At 46.4% G+C, this 7972-nt stretch overlaps 1 long non-coding RNA gene across 1 annotated transcript; it reads left to right on the plus strand.

Moving 5' to 3' along the window:
* Positions 1 to 4770: 4770 nt before the first annotated feature.
* Positions 4771 to 7758, plus strand: LOC138915865 (uncharacterized). The gene is made up of 2 exons (XR_011422249.1): positions 4771 to 5059; positions 6585 to 7758. It is a non-coding gene; the product is annotated as an uncharacterized lncRNA (long non-coding RNA).
* Positions 7759 to 7972: the final 214 nt, after the last annotated feature.

A 7972-nucleotide genomic window follows, 5' to 3' on the forward strand; every position in this document is an offset into this window, starting at 1 on the left:
GGATGAATCCCAGCGCCACTCAGTCGTCTGCATTTCAAGCTAAGCAAGTTTTCGAGCTCCCACTCAAGTTTTTACAGACCAAATGCTCAGAATTCTGAGCACTCGACGCAGGAGGCCCCGTAGAGAAAAAAACTTCTGCTTGCTCATTCTGATGACCCTAAACTGCAAAAGGATTTTTTAAAACTCCTCACACCTCCTACTTAAAATTTGAAGCCTTTGCTTAAATTAAGCATGAGGCTATGAATACGGTTCGTGTGGCTTTAAGCCCTAGTTCCACGCCTAGCTTTTTCCTGAAAGGGCCTGGATCCTCAGTTTTCTCATCTTCGAAAATGGGGATAAATGTGATAATGATAATATAACACTCATAACTCGTGCTTTTCCTCTTTCGCCTCTCAAAGCTTTAGTGGGGCTCAACTGAGATGGTATTTGCGCACTTTGTAAAGGAAAAGATCCGTGCAAAGATCGGTTACTTTTACTAAGTGGCGGCTGGTGAGCCGCCTAGACCCAAACGGGAAGAGTCTATGCAGGAAGCTCAAAAGGGTATATATTTGTAAGGTACAGGTGCTGGCCTTTTCATTGCACGAAGCAAAACACCTCTCTTCCATAATGCAATGTTGAACATTACAATTTCTCTCTCTCTTTTTCTCACCTTTACACCTCCCCAATGTTCTCCAAATTCGTCCAGAGCTTTCTGCCAACATGCCTATTTTCTGGAAATCTAGAATCCAGAAACATTCAGAGAGCAAAGACAGGGCCTGGGACCAGCACCATGAAGGGCTATGCTGGTATCAGGGTGTCTGGAAGCCCCGCCTGCCGGGGCCTCAGCCTGGGGCCTCCACACGCTGCACCCCAAGGTTGTTCACAGACAGCACTGAATAACTGGGTTGTGGCTACCTCCAGCCCCAGGAAAGTGACAGCATGACTGCCCCCACTCCTCCACACGCACATCCACAGTCTAAACATCTCGCTTTCCCCCTGGGCCCTTCTCCTACTCCAGACCAGGACCCCGTGCCCGCCAGGTCCACTGCCCTGTGTCTGCTGCTCTCCCCCGGTCTGCCCCAGCAGGGCGCCACCACCAGCTTGCCAGGTCCTTGGTGTGTCTCGATTTGAATAGGAGGCTAGTGGCTCAGAAGGACTGGAGGACCCCCTTTGCCACAAGCCAGATAGGGGTGAGGGGTGGGGAGTGTCCTGTCTGTGACCTCTTGGTTATGAAAACTGTCTTAGAAAATGTTTCAGAAAGAACCAGGGGGAAAAAAAGAAGAATCGGGAGAACAACGGAAGCAGGTCGTAGAAACCTGGAAAGAGAATGAAGTGTTGCAAATAAGCGTGTCTGCGAGTTCTCAGGAGGAGCAGATGGATCTTGAAACTGGACTGTAGCTGGGAACGTCTCTCTCTCTCTCTCTCTCTCTCTCTTTCTCTCTCTCTCTCACCCACTCTCTCTCTCTCACTGATTGCTTGTATGATTTTCAAGCAATTCATTGTGTTTCTAGCAGGTTTTCCCACTATCACACCTGAGACACTTTCTAAACAGAGCAGTGGTAAACCGAGTCTGGTAGCCGCTGGTTATATGCAGCAATAAGTAGGAAACACTGCCCAAGGGGGCTTTTGAGCTGGTGGTTCATCAGTGTGTATCAGAATCACCTGGAAGGCTTGTGGGCTCCACCCACCCGAGTTCCAGATTCAAAAGGTCTTGAGTGGGAACCCGGAATTTGCCTTTCTAACAAGTTCTCGAGCGATGCTGACTCGGCTGGTGTGGTCCAGGGACCACACTTTTGAGAATCGCTGTTTTGGGATGTCTCATTAGAGAAACAAAAGAAGTTAATGCAGAGGGAAAGAAAATACTTGATTTTTTTTTTTTTTAAGAGGCTGCATGTTCTGGCCTCCAGTTTCATCCACTTTTCTGTTCACTCCACGCGGCATGCAGTGTATTCTTAATGCTTAAATACCAGTCCTGGACGTCAAACCACTGTCCTCAGAAAACAAGAGATTTGGGTGACCCTGGTGTACGCACGCTTCTGCCCTCAGACAGACTTCATCAGGTAATGAGTTAAAGATCTGGGGGGATTAGAGCCCAGCTGCTGTTGGCTCTCTTGCGACCCCTAAGTGGTAGAAAGATCTGGGCGTCCGGGACTGGCGCCCCCTGCGGCTCCTCGTTGCGCAGAGGGTCCCCCAGTCCAGGCCAGGCCAGCGAAGGTTCCGCGCTGGTCTGGGGCCCGGTGCATCGGGCTCCTAGGCAGTCGGCCTCCTAGGCAGTCGGCCTGGGGCTGGGGGGCAGCGGCGAGGGGTGGTCGCCGGGTGAGGCCCGCGGGAGGGGAGGCCCGAGCCGAGAGGCCGGGTGGGAACGTCCCCTCCGCGGCTTTTCTGCTTTTCCAGACCCGAGAGGAGTTTAGGGGAGGAGGAGGGAGGCTCCGAGTTCTGAGCCCAGTCTACACAGCCTCCCGGGGACCCTAGTACTCTGGTACTTCCGACACCGCCGGGAGCGGGGGCCGCTGCCCACCGGCCCTGCGTGGACGCGCCGCCAGCCGAAGGTTCCAGGGTTAGGACCCCGCGCGGCCCGGGAGGGGGGTTGCCGGCCCCGCGCGGTTGGCGAGCCCAACTTCCTTTCCTAGCTTTGCATCCTCCTCTCCCAGTGCTGGCTCTGCCCCTGGAAAAGCGCGGTGCCAGCGGCGTCCTGGAGGGCCCTCTGGCTTCCTCCAGGAGTCTTGGCTCGACGCGCCTTTGATCTTTAGTTCTGGCCGCCTCCGCCGGTCCACCCTCCGGCCTGCTCACGGAAGGATTAACCACTCCCAGGACCCGGCTTCAAGATCCCCTCCCAGGGCAGAGGGAGGAGAAAGGGGTGGGCAGGGCTGAGGGAGCACCGTTTAGAATGTCGCCCGGTTGAGACCAGACTCCTCGAGAGACACGTCACTTCATCCTTTGCACCCAGACTATGCCTGGCACCTCCATGAAGGCCGGATCACGAGTGAATCATTAACCCTCTGCAGCTGCGGGGAAGAAAGTGGATAAGACGGAGGGCGTCGGAGCAAAGAAATTGACAGTGGGGCTGTTGCCGGAGTTTCAGTTGAAACTGAACCTCCTACGTTGAAGTTCAGGCGCATACTCGAGGAAAGAATAAAGCAAGCTGACTTGCCAGAAGTAGATGGCATCAGCTGGGGCGGGGTACGGGGGCAGGGGGGGGATGTTTGACCTGCCACCCCTGACGCTCAGATGAAACAGAAGAAGACATTATCAGTTTTGAATTTATATGGCCCTTAGGTAGGAATCATCAACTTAAAAGGTGCTTTGAATAGTGGAAATAATTGGAGACACTTTATAAGAATAAAATGTTCACAAGACCTTATTTTAAGATTAATCCAGTTGGTGGTGGGGAGATAATTTGTTGCCTTTAGCAGACGCAGGTTAGATCTACTACTGGTGGATGGTAGAGTGGAAAGAGCTTTTGACTGAGTCCTTGGACAAGATACTCCGCTGTTCAGGACCTTGCTTCTTCCATCTGTAAAACGGGTATAGCAATGACCGTTTTGGTAAGCTAATGTAAGTGGGAATGTCTGATACATGATAGGCATTAATTAATTTTGGTTGTCTTTCCCCCTTCTCCCCTTCTTCTGGTCATTATCTCACAAAGCGCCTGAAAGAATGATGTGCATTTCCCCTCAATAGTTATCTAGCCAATAGTAAGCAGTTATTAAATTCTTGTGATAATGCAATCGCTTCAAGTCATCTTGAGTATGATTAAAACCGGTTATCATTAGGTCTCTTCTTTCTTTAGTGAGACCTCACGGCTTTGTCCGCAGTGGATCCTGTTCCTAATTCTGTATTTCAGCCCTTATCATCTGATCAATAAGAGGTGTTATTTTCTATGATTTCTTTGTGTGTTTACTTAGTTTGTATCTATCTTCGCTGGCTCCACCAGGGTGGGGCAGGTGTCTGGCCATTTCACCTAGGTTTCCTCAGCCCCTAGCACAGTGACAGGAGCATGGTAAGTCCTTGAAGACTTCATAAGAAGCTCCTCAGAGATGCCTGTGTCTTCTAGGTAAGTTCATGTCGCATTGCCAGGACCACAGGTTTGCTCAAATATATTGTCTAATTTTAATTTTAGAATTTGGTAAGAGACGCTTATTCCATAATAAAAATAAATGTATAATGAAAAAATCACCATCAGTGCTGTTGAAGGGAAATTAACCTGAAACATTGGTCCTCACCACACATGGATTCTTTCCTTAGCACTAAAGCCCAAGAAAGGGCCCATATACAGTGCTGTGTCTTTCACAACAATGTTCGTCTCCCTTGAGCGTTCTTACCGTTACTGGGGACCAGTCATCTCTAAACTTCTCTGTTGGTTCCTGGGCTCGTTCACTAATGCCCCTGATCTAGAATTCTTTTTCTTCCTTTGCACTTTATATGCTTACCACCATCTTCTGCTGCCCGGAATCTCTGACTTTCAGGCACCCATCACCTACTCAATAGCTCCTTCCTCCACCAATTTTTTTTTTTCTTAACAAGCATTTTTTTCTCTCCCCCCTCTAAGGACTAAAAAAAAAAAAAATCCAAGTCATCTCTAAACCCAAGGGAATTTTTCAAACCAGCAGGGGTCATTTGGTTACAAGGAACAAAAATCCCTTCGAACTGGCTCAAATAAAAAGGGGAATGAGGCATTGTAAAGATAGGCCAAGGAATCTGGCTGACATCTCCAGGCAGAAAATAAACACTGGGAAAATGTATTGGGAAACCGAAAGTCAGGAATGAAACTCCCTCTCTCTCTCTCTCTCCCTCTCTCTCTCTCTGGGGCTCTCGGGGCCCATAGCTCTTCTTTCTCTGCCCGTCTTCTGCATTTCCTCCTCTGCAGTGTGATTTTCTGTGCTGGCTCACTTTCCACTCCTCCTGAACTTTCTGTTTCTTACGGGGTTGCTTCGTTAGGTTGGCGACTATGGCCTCAGTTCTACAAGAACCAACTGCAGCCTCCACTATCCAAATTTCAGTCTCAGCATCTCTTAATTTGAATTCTCAAGATCGGAACTACTATAGACATGTTCTAATGGGCTCTGATTAAATTCTTCAGGTCAGTCGCATGCATCTTGTCTCCTTAGCTGTGGTTAGCTGGGGACGGGTGAACAGGTTGGCTGCTCGTGGGGGCAGTTTTTTTGAGATGGAGGCTCTGGGTGAGACAAGAATCCTAAATCTGTTTGCAAAGGATGTCATCTAATGTGATCAGGGCTGGGGTGTCTGCATATGGGCCGCCTAGTGTTATTCTGCTGCACCAATGGTGAGCAACATGTGTTTGGGGAAAGGTTATGTTCACAGGTCTTGTTGTGTCTATGATGCGGGTATGGGGTAGGGATAATAACAGCCAGAAAACGTACTCATATAACCTAAAATGATCTACTTTATGGAATAGAAACATTTCATTGAGAAGATCACCATCACTTTTTAGCCAATAAAATATTATCATTGGGCATATTTAGAAGTCATGCTAACTTGCATAGATTCAGCCTTCTTAATTTTCTTCATCCATTTGCATTACACAGAGCACATTCATATGCACTCTCATATTTCATCTTCAAAACAACCCTGACCAGGAGGTATTATCATCTCCATTTTTCATATAGGGCAACTGAAACTCAGAGAAGAGAAGTAAATCACCAAAAATTATACAGTGGATAAGTGACAGAAAGCTCAGTACAGAATTATTGTATCTCATTGAAACTGAAATTGGTTCCTCCTGCCTTGAACATAAGAGAGTCCTCAAGATAAAAGAAATTAAGGACAGTTATAACCCTAAAATAGAAAGAAAGACTTCCAATAAAAACATGTCATAATGATTTTTACAGTTAGAATTTTTTTTTCTTGGTGAGGAAGATTGACCCTGAGCTAACATCTGTTGCCAATCTTCCTCTTTTTTTTTCTCCCCAAAGCCCCAGGACCTGATTGTATATCCTAGTTGTAAGTCATTCTAGTTCTTGTATGTGGGATGCTGCTACAGCATGGCTTGCTGAGAGGTTCATAGGTCCGGGCCCAGGATCCAAACCGGCCAACCACAGGCCACAGAAGCAGAGCACGCAAGCCTAACCACTCTGTTACAGAGCCGGCCCCTACAGTTAGAATTTTTATTCTATATTTATTAAACATCTCTTTTAGACTCATTTATAAGTATACGTTTTTATACTCTATCACCATTAAGGACACATAAAAGGATATTATAAGCAAAATAAGTTAGTTAAATATTCCAAAAACTGTTTCATATTCAGAGTCTAAATTATTTAGAAATATTTATTCAGTCTGTCATTAAAATCTGGTGATTTTCCGCCTATTATGTATCCGTTAGTTTGTGTCACATAATAAACTACCTCAGAACCTGGTGGCTTAAAACAAAAAGCATTTGTTATTGCTCACAAGTCAGTTGTGCGGTTCTGATCTGGGCGGAGCTCTGCTGTTCTCTCTGGACTTGCTCATATATATGTGGTTGGATGGCAATTTGTCTGAGGGCTAACCAGTCAATGATAGCCTCACTCACATGTGGGTGGCTGGCTGGCTGTTGGCTGGGGTAATGAGAGTTAATGAGCCGCATGTCTCTCTTCATCCACTAGGCCAGCTTGTACTTGTTCCCAGGGCGACTGGGGAGGCAACAGAAGCTCACAAGACTTCTTGGATCTAGGATGAGAACTGTCATAGCATCACTTTGACTGTATTCCATGGGCTAATGCCAGTCACAGAGCACTACCTTTTGATGGGAGAAGCTGCAACGTCACGCTGCATAGAGCATGGATGCAGACAAGGATGGAGATTTGGGCCACTTTTATAATTAATCTGCTATATTATGTCTTCCTAAAACTTTTTCATATTCAGAGACTAGCCCTTCTGAATCATTTCCCACTTAGAATACAGTATCTAGTGAAACCCCCCAATTTGGTCCTCAGGGTTATTAAGCACATTCCGCAGAAGAGTTCTCCTCTGTTGTCCCTGTGATTTTATTCCAAGCCACTGATATGTGTTCTGCAAGTTTCAATGCTGACCCTTTCTTGATTTTGTCAGAAGGAGCATAAAGAAAATACCAACATAAATTAGTCACACCAAACTTTCTTTTACCTATTCTTAGAAATTTGGAGGTTTTTCTGACTCTGGTTGCATTGCTTGGCATGTGTAGTGGGCTGCATGGTGGCCCAAAGGATATGAGATCTTAACCTCTGAAGACTGTAAACGTCACCTTATTTGGAAAAAGGGTCTTTGCGGATGTGATTCAGTTAAAGGTGCTGAGATGGAGAGATCCTCCTGGATTATGTGCGTGAGCCCTAAATGCCATGCGAGAGTCTTGATAAGAGAAAGGGGGAGGCAGATTTGAAAAACAGAAGAGGAAAAGGTGAGGTGAAGACAGAGGCAGAGATGGGAGTGATGCAGCCCCCAGAGGCTGGAAGAGACAAGGAGTGGATTTCGCCCTAGAACCTCCAGAGAGGGTGGGCCATGCTGACGCCTTGACTTCCACCCAGTCCAACTGATGTCGAACTGCTGGCCGCCAGCTAAGACAGAATAAGTTTCTGTCATGCTAAGGCCCCAGGTTTGTGCTCATTTATTATGGCAGATACAGGAACCTAATACCGCCTGTGATAGGCCATCTGTTGCGTGTGTCTCAGTAACAACGTGAAACAGGGTCGTCTACCTGTGGTTTACTTCTTTTCTTACATCTGTAAAGCACTTGGATGTTGCTTTATAAGAAAATACAGAGTTATGGATATTTCTCCAGTGATAAATACTTTTGTTCCTACACATTGCTTCTCTATTTCCATTCCTTTCTGTGTATAACAAAATATTTATATTTATTATTTATAAAACAAAATAACATTTTTCTGATGTTGAATCAGAGTATAATCTGCTTAAAGAGATTTTTATGGCGATTAAACCCAACATGGATAATACCAACAATATAGATAATTCAAACAAAGAGACCAGTGTTAAGATGCATCACAATTTTAGATACGAG

The sequence above is a fragment of the Equus caballus genome, chromosome 10 (genome assembly GCF_041296265.1).
Source record: "Equus caballus isolate H_3958 breed thoroughbred chromosome 10, TB-T2T, whole genome shotgun sequence".
Lineage (NCBI taxonomy): Eukaryota > Metazoa > Chordata > Mammalia > Perissodactyla > Equidae > Equus > Equus caballus.